The 13663-nt window shown below is 39.8% G+C and overlaps 1 protein-coding gene across 6 annotated transcripts in view; it reads left to right on the plus strand.

Annotated features, from left to right (window-relative positions):
* The window catches only part of CEP83 (centrosomal protein 83), a 138724-nt gene that overhangs the window by 110064 nt on the left and 14997 nt on the right, over positions 1 to 13663 (plus strand). The window lies entirely within an intron of this gene.

Consider the following 13663-nt stretch of genomic DNA (forward strand, 5'->3'; position numbering starts at 1 on the left):
GATCCCTGACCCACTGAGCAAGGCCGGGGTTTGAACCTCCATCCTCATGGATACTAGTCAGACTTGTTTCATACAAGGCCTGTGTTTTCTTATTGATTTTCCGTCTGGATTATCTGTCTGTTGATGCAAGTGGGGTGTTAACGTCCCCCACTATTATTGTATTATTCTCAATTTCTCCTTTTATGGCTCCTAACATTTGCCTTATATAACGTGGTGCACCTATGTTGGTTGTGTGTATATTTTTAGTTGTTGTATCTTCTTGGATTGATGCTTTGATTTTTATATAGTCTCCTTTGTCTCTTGTCTTTATTTTGAAGTCTGTTTTGTCTGATATGAGTGTTGCTATTTCAGCTTGTTTTTTTGATTTCTATTTGCATGGAATACCTTGTTCCATACCCTCACTGTGTCGTTAGGTCTGTAGTGGGTCTCTTGTAGACCACATATGTATGCTCTTGGTTTTTTTAATCTATTCAGCCAGTCTGCATCTTTCACTTGGATTAATTAAACCATTTACATTCAGTGTAATTATGCATATGTCTGTACTTATTGCCATTTCCTTAATTGTTTTGCATTTGTTGATGTTGGGCTTTTTTCTTCCCTTCCTCTTTTGTTCTCTTATGATTTGATGACTATCTTCAGTGTTATATTTGGTTTGCCTTTTCTTTTTTATGTGGGTGTCTATTGCTGGTTTTTGATTTGTGGTTCCCATTAGATTTTGGTATAGTCTATATGTACAGAATTGTTTTAGGTTCCTGATCTCTTAATTTCAAATATATTTTCAATATGCTGCATTTGTACTCTCCTCTTGTCACGATTGCTAGTTTTAATACCGTATCTGGATCCTGCAGTTATTTTCAACAAGATTGGGGATGGGGAAAGTAGTGTTAAAAAAACAGTCCCGCGCATGATTTGGTCTGTCTCCGTTGATAAGTTCCCTTAGTAGTGGCCTTAGTTGTGGGCAAGAGAGAATGTCTGAAATGAGAGGAAGGTGCTTCTAGATAGAGGTACGCCAGTGTCTGAATGTCTCTGTGATTATTGGTAAGGTGAGCTGTTCGTATTTCCGTAAGAGAAGGGAACTGTGTATCATTTACATACACTGAATCTAGAAATCAAGGACACGGCTCCCCGTCACCTGTTCGTGTTACTAAATATAAGCTCCAAATGCATCCTGATAGTTGGAGTGACAACATGAGAAGCCTAAGTCATTACTTCCCACTTTCTTGGTTCATGAATATTGCTTTTCTCTTTCCATTATGCTAAAAGTCATACAGCGTTGAGATTAGAAAACAGTGCATAACTATATAGTGATCCCAGGGTTTTATACTCAAATATAAACACTTATTTTGTTGTCTTGTCGTTTTTGTCCCCCCTGTATATCAGTTCTCTTTCTTTTTGTCTATGTAAGCACTGTATATTAAGAGGATTTCAGGGAGGTATTTTATGGCATGGGATAATCTCAGAAAGCCTCCTTATGCTTCCTTGTACTATTTGAAGCCTAAAAAGCATCTGAAGCCAGATTCTAGCTAGAGATCATTAGAAATTATAAAGGCTGATTTTTATCTTTCACAGAGAAACTTTTATGTTGAGGTTTTAGCGATAAGTATCTTAGAGATCAGATTCTAACAATTGAGGTTAGTTTGGGTTGACTTCCTTTGGAGCAAAAGTGACATCCAGTGGTCAGAGAGATTATCAACTAATCGTAGGTGTACCAGAGAGAGGGGAGGAGGTGATATTTTAAGAAATGTGCACAGTAACCTTTGATCAGTATTGGCCTAAGGTGAACGTTTTTCCTCCTGAAGTAACTGCCCAGTAATGGGTGTGAGTATAGTAAAGGCCTACTTTACTTCTGAAAACACGGTTGTAGGATTTTAAATTGTAGGAAATTGTTAAACTCAACTCAGTAAATAGTTATGATCCAGAGCTGTTCCACTATGTGGGACCCTGCCCTAGAGGCTTACAACTTTACATCACTTAAAGTGGAAACACAGACAATACGTGTGACATAGAAACACTGTAAAAAAGTATTACGTGTAAGTACATATAAGTATGTGTGATTTTAGGGCTGCGGGATCTTAGCATTCAGATAGTTTTTATAGAGTAGGACACTGAAGTGGTAGGTAGCCAAGATCACCTGACTAGTTAAGAATGCCATGACTAAAATCCACGTCTTTCCATGCTTAATCCTCTGCTTTTTCTGCACTGTGCCTCTCATAATTTCCCACTTTATTTGATTCCAAACACTTTACCGCTTTTCTCTTCATTATAGCTATAATCCGATTCTGTGGCAGAGTGATCACCATAAAATTAATTTCTTCAACTCTTTTTTTCATTCAAGTTAAAGATAATGCTTCTATATGAACATTTTGGCTGTAAGATTACATAAATATTCATAAAAGTGCAGCATACTTTTAAAATTCTTTAGATGACAAAAATCAAAACCTTTTTAAGTAGTAAGACTTAAAACAAGTCACAAAATGTTACCTTTAGGTTAGAAATCATCTTTCAGAGTTACTCTCCTATGGGAGGGTCTTATGACCGGGGGTTATTTTTTCAAGCGCCTTATTTTTCCCCCGGGCTAGCTGAGATGGTTCACTGCCATCTGACTGACATTTGCAGCTCCATCTTCCTAAGCATAAGGCTTATGTCATTTCTGCTAAGTGCTTCTAGGTGGAGTCTTTGTGAAATGATATTTTGCTGTGTCAGTTTGTTTGGAAAAGCTTGACCAAGTATCTTGAGTTGGGGTGCCCTTCTGTGATTGACGACTCTGTGTATTTCGCCCGCACACTCTTTGAGTGTGAGTGTGAAGAGCCCGCTCTTGGTCTGACGACAGTGAGTTGTGCTTTTCCTTCTGAGGCACTTGAAATGATAACGTGTTATTTTTATTCTAAGGCGTAGCTCTCTGAGATAATTCTTGGTTAGATGTTGTTAGGATTAGTTTTGAAAAAGAAATGAACTGTAGTCTTAAAGTTGTAAAATATCTACTGGGTGTGTTGTGTGGCCTCGCATTATGTTATCCACTGAGGGGACGTAGATGCCACGGTTCATCCCTGCTCTTGATAACCATGTCATCTGATTGAAGAAATAAGATAACATGCAATACTTAAGGGGTCTATTTGTCACCTCCGTGTGATCTCTGTGGACACTAAAGTTTGAGAATTACCGTGCTGGAGAGAAGAGAGCCTGAAACAGGGAGACCAGACCTAAAAGCTATTACAATAGTGTGGGGTGTTTTTGTTTGTTTGTTTTGTTTTTTAGGGCCACACCTGTGGCATATGGAAGTTCCCAGGCTGGGGTCAAATCAAAGCGGCAGCTGCTGGCCTACCCCACAGCCACACAGGATCTGAGCCGTGTCTGCAGCCTACCACACCACAGCTCATGCCATTGCCGGATATTTAACCTACTGAGCGAGGCCAGGGATCACACCCCCATCTTCATGGATACTAGTTGGGTTCATTACTGCTGAGGCACAACAGAAACTCCTTTAATAATCTGAAGATGAGGTAAGAAGTCTGGAATTGGGGCTTGCAACATAAATGAAGGTAAAGAATCATTCATAAAAGTATTCTGAAAGGAAAAAAATTACAAAATATGATGATAAATAAGAAAAATATGAAGTATTTTAGCTGTGAGAGGGTATAAGAGGAATTGGCACCATGGAATGAAGACCATGTGTCAGTTGAGTAGGAAGAGAAGATATATCTGCCTAAGCACATGTCAGAGAGGAAGTGAAGGCAGTGCATCCGTGTAGACATGTCCTAGCCTCTTCAGTGAAGATACGGTATAGGTAACCAGAAGCAAGGGAATGTAAGGCATGGAGATTGGTCATTCAGGTTAGACATGTGTAGTTAGACACTTGAGATTTTGGAAGTGGTTGAAGAATTAAAGGACTAAGACGTTTGTTCCCTTGGAAAGAGGAGCTGGCTTTAGTAGAGGAATGGCCATAGAGGTAGATGTTGTAGAAACCACAGGAAAAGAAAGGTATCAAAGATAAATGGGCATGGTTATTGAAAAGAGTTCACCGAATTTGCATAGAAGGCGGTATAAGGAACATTTGAGCTTTGATTCTTACATCAGTATTCTTTTGATTTTTCTTTGATTCTTTGTGTTAGAATATTTGTACCCCTAAAGCACTCATTTGATTATCCTGTGATTGTACTGGACTGTTAAAATTAAGATCATTTCTTACAGCCACTTTCCCCCCTGGATTTTCATTTCTTTCAGTAGCATGGCATTCTTTCAGTCACTTAGGCTTCAGACCTTTGATTCATCCTGAGGGCTCCCTTTCCCCAAATCTAGTCAATCGCTGTATTAGTTTCCTAGGGCTGCTATAACATTACATGAAACTGTGTGGCTCAAAACAACAGGCTTCTGGAGTTCTGGAAGTCAGAAGTCCAAAGTCAAGGTGCTGGTCAGGCAAGGGTCTCTCCAGAAGCTCTGGGGAGGGACCTGTCCCATGCCTCTCTCTCCTGGCTTTGGGGGTTGCTAGCAATCCTAGGTGTTGCTTGGCTTGTAGACACATCAGTGCAGTCTTAGAGGACTGCCCCCTGTCAGATGTCAGGACTCAGGAAGACTGCTCCGGGTGAGAGGCGATGGAGACTTGGAACAGAGAACTGGAGAGAGGTGGTCGCAGAACTCAGGAAGGCGTTTTACTTAGGGTTGCTGGCTCATTATAAAGTATACGATGCAGGAACAGCCAAGTAGAAGAGGTGTACTGGGCAGGGTATGGAGGGGAAAGGGTGCCCTCTCTGGGTGTGCCACCCTCCTAGGAAATCAATGTATTCACTATCCTGGAAGCTTTCCTTGTTCAAGAATTTTTATAGAAATCAATCTCTGGCACCCCCGCTTCTAGAAGTGGGGGGGGGGGTGGAGTGGGAGCTGGGCTGAAAGTTCCCAGCTTCTTATCATTTGGTCTTTCTAGCGACCAGACATATTTTGAGATTATTTAGGGGCCGCACCCTAAGTTAACGCATTAGCATTAACTCAAGTATGATTGGAAACGGCTGGTTATGCATAGTGAAAGATGCTCCTATCGCTTGGGAAATTCCATGGGTTTTAGGAGCTCTGTGCCAGAAACCCAGGGCAGAGACCTAATGCATTTCTTCTTATATCACAGTCACATTCTGAGATTCTGAGTGAACAGAAATGTTTGAGAGAGACTCTTCTCCCCAGTACAGTCACCAGAGCCTGTGAAGTCTTCCTTTATAGTTAGTGTGTCTTGCATTTTTCCCACCTCATTTCTTTTTGTTCCTATTGCTAACATCCTAGCTCAGACTCTCTTCTCTACAGAGTTTCTCCATATTCATTTAGTCTGTTTACTCAACAAATTTAGTGAGTACCTACTCTGTACCAGGTACTCAGTTATTCACAGGGATACAGAAGTAAAGACTCTGCACTGAGGAGCTGACATGGTGGCGGAGGGAGACCTGGAGTAAAGAAACGAAGACATGTCAGGTGGAGATAATGTTCTGAGAGGCAGACTAAGGCGGAGAGAGGCTTCTGCCCTACAGAAGGGATGAGGGAAGGCTCTGATGAAGCGGCATGTGAGCAGAGACCTGGAGGGAAGAAGGGGGGAAGCCATGTTTTGTTTGTAAGGGAAGAATGTTCCAGATCGAGGGAATAGCAAGTAAAAGAGAGGGAGCCAGGAGTCTGTGGGGCATGTTGAAGAAATACAAGGAGGGAGACGTGGGTAGCTGGATGGAGAGAAGTAGGAGGAGGCCAGGTGATGGCGGGGCTTTTTTTTTTTTTTGGTTTTTCTTCTGATCTGAATGAGATAGGAACATACTGGCGAGTTTTGAATTGAGAAGTGCTGTAATCTGAGTTATATTTTAGGAGAATCTCTGGCTGTTGTGTGGAGGGGCAAAGAGGACTCAGGAAGACCGCTCCAAGTGAGAGGCGATGGAATAGAGAACTGGAGAGTGGTGGTCACATTCTGTCTGGAGTTTAAAGGTAGAGTTTCCAGTGGGTATCAGCTATCAGAGAGAGAAGGATGAGTAAAATGTTGGGCTTGAACACTGGGTTAAAATAGAACTGCTGTTTACTAACATGGGAAAGACCCTGGAAGGGACAGGTTTGGGGGTGCAATAAGGATGCCCGTCTTGGACACATTATCTCTTTGAGGTGCCCGTTAGACTTCCTAGTGGAGTGTTAAGCATTTAGGTGAATACGTGAGTCAGGAGTTCAGGGAAGAGGCCTGGCTAGAGCTAAAGATTTGGGACTCATCAGCCTGTAAATGGCACTGAAAGCAGTGGGATTAAGTGAGGTCACTCGGTGAAGGGAGACTGAGAAAAAAACAGATTTGAGGATTTTGAGTTTTGAGGAATTCCAAACTTGAGAAGCTGAGAAGTTGAGGAGAGACGAAAGGCGTGGCCTCTATGACAGGAAACGAGCCCATTAAGCAGGGGATGCCAAATGAAGACAAATGCTTCAGGACGAATTAGCTGCGTCAAACGATATTTATATTAAGGTAATAAAATAGCAAGAAGGAGATGAGTAATTCATTTGGCTCTGTGGTGATCGTTGGTGGCTTTGTCAAGGATTGTTTCTGCAGAGTGGCAGGGACGGGGTGTGATTGGCATGGAATGTAGAGTCGAAGGAGTTTTGTTGTAAAGAACCGAGAACTGGGTAATAGAGAGGGTTGTGGGATCAAAGGTTTCTTTTAAGAAGGGGGAAATTATAGGCTGACTGAGTAGCAAGGGGAAAAGAGATGCTGCGGGAGACAGAGGGGGGCAAAGGAAGGTCTGATGTCCTTCAATGGGCAGAAGGGCATTCGAGACAGTTCAGAGGTGGAGGAGATAGGCAGGAACTGGAAAGAAGACAAAATATGTGATTGTGAAAACCTAACAAATTGATGGATGTAGTGGAGACGTGTGGAAATTCTCTCAATTAATTGCTGCTCTTTTCTCAGTGTAAAAAGGAATTCAGGTTACCAGCTTAAACTGTGAAGAGTGGAGACTTAGCAGATTGGAAGAGAAATAAGAAGTTGTAAAAGAATGTAAGAGTTTGGGAGAGTGTTTGGATTAATAGGGACATTAGTAGGATTGCCAGGTAGCACAGGAGGGCCCATGTGAAGTTAGTGCAGGTTAATCTAGGGTGAGACCAATCAGCATAGGGTGTGTGTGTGGTGTGTGTGGCCAGATGTGCTCAGTTGCCATAGATGGAAGTGTGTATGTAGTCTTCCATAGATCTCATCTTTAACAAAGGCTGTGTTTTTCCAGGTAGTTTGAAGAAGGAGACTGGGTCAAAGTAAGCAGCGTTCTGCAAAGAAACGATTGCAGTGTTAGAGAGTCGAAGGCATTCAGTGGGTCTCCTAGTCAGCCAGCCCTCCTGCCCTCTTTCTGCACTGCAGCTCAGTTCCTGGCGAGGAGTGAGTGCTCCGTACGTGGCCGGTTGTTTCCACAGTGATGAGGATGAGGACAACATTGCCCTGAACCCACCTTGTCTTCAGGAAGCTTGTTTCCAGATTGGCCTATTAAGAGGCAGACTTCAGAATCTATCCTGTATACTGATGCCATATTAATCTTTTCAAAACAGTAGCCCATCAGTCCCCAACTGAATAACCTTCAGAGGAATCCATCTTCCTATAGGATTACAGTTTCTCCTTACCTCATTTCCTATCCCTTCTAAAAAGCCTTTTCTCATGATTTTGTACTTACTGACTGGAATTCCCTTCAGAAATCCCTGTATATTGTATTACCTATGGTTAATACAGGGCCAATGAAGTGTGTGCTCCCTCTCTCTCTTTCTCTGTATGTGTGTGTCTATATATATATGTGTGTGTGTGTGTGTATATGCTTAAGATTTGATGATGAAAGTAAAAAAATGTCTTTTACTACAGTGTGAATGAGCAGTATGGTTGGAGAACTATAACTAGGTTTTAAGATTGCAAGTTTATATAATCATATAATAATGAAGTACTAAGCATTTCCCTCTTTAAAATGTCTGCTGTTAGTTGAACTAAAATACCTAAAAGGAGCATATGCTTTTGATAACGACAGACTAGGAAATATGTGGATCAGCTCTCCACATGAGAACAAGAAGAGCTGGACAAAATATTTTTAAAAATATCTCCATGAAGGGCAGTGAAGAATTAAGAGGCCAAGATCCCGGAGAGATAGAAAACCTAGAGAGGTGAGCACAGCTGTTGGGGCTGCTTTTCCCTTAGAGGAAACTGCCAGTTCTAGAAGAGACAGCTGAGAAGTGAAGCAAACCTTCTGACAAGCTCACAGCGCTTAGGGAACAAAAAATGGAGTTCAGAATCTGCCAGAAAAAGAGTCTCAGGTCTCAGTCCACTCGTGCTCTGGGTTGAGGCCATGAAGGGGTGTACCCTTGGACTGAAAGTGAACTGAAAATCGCCTGGCCTTTGCAGGTATTAAAGCCCAGCTTCAGATGATCTGTCCTTGCAATTAGATTAAATTAACCCCTACTGTTGGTGTTCCTAATTGCCTACAAGAGGCAAATGTAAAGCTGCTTTAAGGGAAACTGACATTGTAGGCTTCAAGTTATTTACCCAGTTTTTTAAATGTGATGTCTAGCTCTAAATAAAAAATAGATACCAGTACACATCTATTCGAATGACTAAACTCCAAAAAACTGCTAGTACCAAATACTGGTAAGGATATGGAACAATAGAAACTTTCATTTATTGCTGGTGGGATTATAAAATGGTACAGTGATTTTGGAAGACACTATGGCAATTTCTTAGGAAACTTAAAACACAGCCTTATGGTACAAGACAGCGATCATGCTCCTAGGTATTTATTCAAATGAGTTGAAAACTTAGGTTCACACACACACAAACACTGCACACATGTTTATAGCTGCTTCCTTCATTATTGCCAAAACTTTGAAGCAAGCAAGATGTCCTTTAATAGATGAATGGTTTAAACAAAACAAAACAAAACAGAGTTACGTCCATACAATGGCATATTGTTCAGTGATGAAAAGAGATGAGCTATCGAGCCCTGCAAAGACATAGAGGAAGCTTAAGTGCAAATGGCTAAATGAGGGAAGCCACACTGTATGATTTCAACTATGACTTTCTGAAAAAGACAGAACTGTGGAGTGATACAGAATGCAAAGAGTGATGCTTAATGTAAACTGGACTTCAGTTAATAATAGTGTATTGATACTGACTCACCGTATTAACAAATGTACCACATCAGTGGCAAGATGTTAATAACAGGGGCAACTGCATGAAGGGAGGGAATACCTGGGAACTCTCTACTGCCCGTTAAATTTTTCTGTAAACCTAAAACTGCTTTAAGTCTAATAATAATAATAATTTAAAAAAAACAGCCATACGGGGAACTAACCTTGAAAATCAAGAGAAGTAAGAACCAGTAAAGAACCTCCCCATAGGGGATCCAGGTAATGGATCCCGATATATACTTTAAAATTACCATGTTGTATATGCTCAGAAATAAATGCCTGAGGATTGCACCAGAAAACTGGAAACCAACTGGAAACCAACTGGAAACCACTAAAAAAGCATCATAACTGAATTATGAACTTTGTGGATAGATGGAACAGTAGACATCCTCCTCCTCCTCAAGAGTGAGCAGAAATCAGTGAAACAGACTAGGCAGAAAACTTCACTTGCCAAGAGCCCATCAGTCTGAAAAGATTTATAAAATTGATTCTCCCCAAACTTTCCATAATGTAGGTAGATGGGTATAGGTAATTGTATAGAGAAACGCAAATGAATACTATATGAATGAAAAAGGGATACCACTACATATCTTACAGATATTACAACAAAAAGAATATTATAAAAACAATTGTAGTTTTGCTAGTTAATTATGCAATTTATATGAAATGAACAAATTCCTTGAAGAATATCACAACAAACCAATACAAGAGGAATTAGGAAATCTGAATTATCCTCTATCTATTAAGGAAATGGAATCTTTAATTAAAAATCTTCCGTGGGGAAAATTCAGTATTTGTGTTGTGCAGTGATCACCACAGTAAGCCTGGTTAATATCCATCACCATACATAGTTAGAGGATTTTTTTGTGTGATGAGAACTTACAAGAACTCTCTTAGCAGCTTTTAAGCATACAGTACGGTAGCTGTAGTCTCGATGCTGTGTATTACAGCCACAGGACTTACTTATTTTCTAACGGGAAGTTGGTGCTTTTTGACCGCCCTCACTTGTTTGGACTAGCCCTGATCCCAGCCTCTGGCAACTGCCAGTCTTTTCTCTGTATCTTTGAGTTTAGTTTATTTTACTTTTTATATGTGAGTTTATGGCAGTATTTTTTTCTTTCTTAGTCTGGCTTATTCATTTAGCATAATGCCCTCAAGGTCCATCTATGTCATCGCAGATGGCAAGATTCTCCTCTTTTTTATGGCTGAATCATATTCCCGTGTGTGTGTATCACATTTGCTTTATCCTTGTATCCATTGATGGACATTTAGGTTGCTTCCATGCCTTGGCTATTGTAAATAATGCCACAATGAACATGTGGCATTACCTTCTCAAGTTAATGTTTTTGTTTTTTTTTTTTCAGATGAATACCCAGAAGTGGAATTGCTGATAGTTCTATTTTTAATTTTTTGAGTAACCTCCATACTATTTTCCATAATGGCTGTATCAGTTTACATTCCCACCGGTAGTGCAATGAGGGTTCCCTTTTCTCTGCAGTCTCACTAACACTTGATATTTATTACCTTTTTGAGGATAGCCATTATAACAGTTATAAGATGATATCTCATTGTGGTTTTGATTTGCCCTGTGATAATCAGTTCTTTCTTTATGTACACAACAAACAGTTACAAAATACAATATTTAAATACCATTTACCTTAGCACAAAAACATAAAATACTTAGGAACAAATCTAATGAAAGACATGCGAGATGTCTACATTGAAAACTACAAATACTGCTAAAAAAACCCCCAAAAAACAAAGAAGGCCTAGATAAAAGAAACTATGCTATGTTTGATTTAGAAACTCAATGTTATTAAGATAGCAGTTGTTCTCAAACTGATGGGTAGATTGAATGCAGTCCTAATCAAAATCTCAGCAGTTTTCCTTGTGGAAATGGGAAAGTAGATACTAAAATTCATATGAAAATGCAAAGCACTAGAACAACCAAGGGGATCTTGAAGAACAACAGCACCGCTGGAGAACTTACTACTACTAAGTATCAAGATTTATCATAAGCTACAGTAATTAAAACAGTCTGGTATTCGCCTAAGGATAAACAGACAAATGGAACAGAAGAGAGTCTAGAAAGAGCGTATGAACACCTGTTTACCACAGGGTACCACTGCCTTTCAGTAGGGAAAGGACTGCTTTTAATGAAGGGTGTGGGGTCAGTCACTTTTCCTTAACCGCACCTAATTAGATAAAAGTGAACTAGAGACCCGAATGTGAAAAGTAAAAAAATAAAGCTGCTAGAAAAAAAAACTTGGGGAAAAAATTTTAGGAGTTTGGGATAAGTGAAGATTTTTTAAGCAGGACATAAAAAGCATGAACTATAAAAGATATGATTGATAGTTTTGATTTTATTAAAATTAAGGACTTCTTTTTATAAAATGATTCTCTCGAGAGAAAATGTTATCACACACTGGGAGAAGGTCAATCTGCCATACATGTGTCTGACAAAGAATTCATATTCTGAATATATAAAGAACTCCTACACATTAGAAACAGATTACTCAAAGAAATTTTTTTTAAATGGGCAGAATACTAGGAGAGGCCATTCACACACACACAAAAGATATCCAGATGGCCAGTACGCACAAGAAAAGGACTTAGGCTCATTAGATAGCAGTAAAATGCAAATTAAAGCTACAGTGACATAGTATCCTATTCTACCAGAGTAGCTAAAACTAACATTTATTTATTTTTTGGCCACACCCACATCACAAAGAAGTTCCTGGGCTAGGAATTGAACCCATACCACAGCAGTGACAACACTGGATCCTTAACTCACTGTGCCACGAAGGAGCTCCACAGAGCAGCTAACATTTCAAAGACTGACCATGCCAAGGTTTGGCAAGGGTATGGCGCAAATGGAACTCTTCATATATTGCTGGTGGACTTGGGATTAGTTAGAAGCACTTTAGCAAACTGGAAGTTATTAACTGAAGTTAAAACATTTGTATACTGTATGACTCACTCCTGGGTATACACTCAAATGAGGACACATATCTACCAAAAACATATTCAGGAATCTTCACAAAAACTTTTTTCTTAATAGCCTCAAAATAGGAACAATTCAAATTCTTAATAGGAGAATGGGTAAAACATGGTGCATTTGTAAAATGGATGACAACGATAAAGAACTGTGACATGCAGTGACATGGCTTAGTCATTGAGATAAAATGTTAGAGCAACAAAAAATGCAGAAGCACAAGCACATATACTGTATGATTTCTTCAACGTGGGGGTGAGTGTATAGGCGGAGTCCTGAATCACCTGCACATACAGAAATACATGCTTGTGGTGATACAGGTCCGAGGAGTAGTTCCTGTACAAGGGGGGGCAATGAATGGACTTCCCCTGTAAGCGGTAACATGAGCAGATCTCACAATATTGAGTGAAAGAGAAAAGAATGGGCACTGTGATTCCAGTTTGCATGAAGCTCAAAATCAGGCAGAACTGAAGTATAGCTTCGGAAGTAAATGCGTTGACTACCTTTTCAGAGGACAGAGTGAGCAGAGGTTGAGAGGTGGAGGGCCCGGGCACTCTGCTATGGCAGTGTTCTTGGCGTGTGAGGTAATGACACCTGTCTTTGCTTTGTGGTGTTTCATTGGGTTTTGCATTTATATTCCACATATTTTTCTATAAGCCTCTTTTACTTCAATAAAGAGTTAGAAAACAAATCCCTAAAAAGTCGGTAGCTACTAAATTAATACCAACATTTATAGGTGTTTTTCTGTAAAGAAAAAACAAAAAACCGATTTATAAAACTGGAAAAGTATTACTTTTTTTCATTTACTTCTTTTGCTTTATACACAGCTCTTTCCATTAGAAAATTTTCCCTTCATGAAGTTTAAATTTCTTTCTTTTTAATACTCAGAAAGGCATGCTTTCAACATGAGGTGCATCCATAATCTATCTGAGCTGTCTGATCCTTTAATTTACTACTTTGGTAGTAATTTATCAATTGCAGACATGCTTTTAATTTAATTAAAATTTTTTTATTATTTATTTCTTTTTTTTAGGGCCACACCAGCAACATATGGAAGTTACCAGTAGGCCAGGGTTTGAAGCAGAACTGCAGCTGCCAGCCTAAGCCACATCAACTCCCGATCCGAGCTGCGTCTGCAAACCTACACCATAGCTCATGGAAGTGCCAGATCCTTAACCCACTGAGCAAGGCTAGGGATTGAACCGGCATCCTCCTGGATACTAGTCAGGTTCTTAACCCACTGAGCCACAATAGGAACTCCCATGCTTTTAATTTTAAATTGTTAGTTCTTTTAAAACACGTGATATCTTCTGGGAAAATGAAGAGCTCATGATTATCAGGAACAGGCAAACTCATTAGTAAAATTTGACTCTTTTTAGATTGTTTATCTGCAGCAATTTCATTATTAATGGCAATTTTCTGGTTTGGCATTTATAATAGTTATGTGAGGTAGATCCATGGTTTATTATCTTTGCAATTTTCAACAAGCATCGTAGCTACCCATCTTTGCTCCTGGTATTC

This window comes from Sus scrofa, chromosome 5, assembly GCF_054392235.1.
Source record: "Sus scrofa isolate SSC_HxYL_T2T_F1_AM1 chromosome 5, Sscrofa_HxYL_maternal_Yorkshire_Landrace_v2.0, whole genome shotgun sequence".
NCBI lineage: Eukaryota > Metazoa > Chordata > Mammalia > Artiodactyla > Suidae > Sus > Sus scrofa.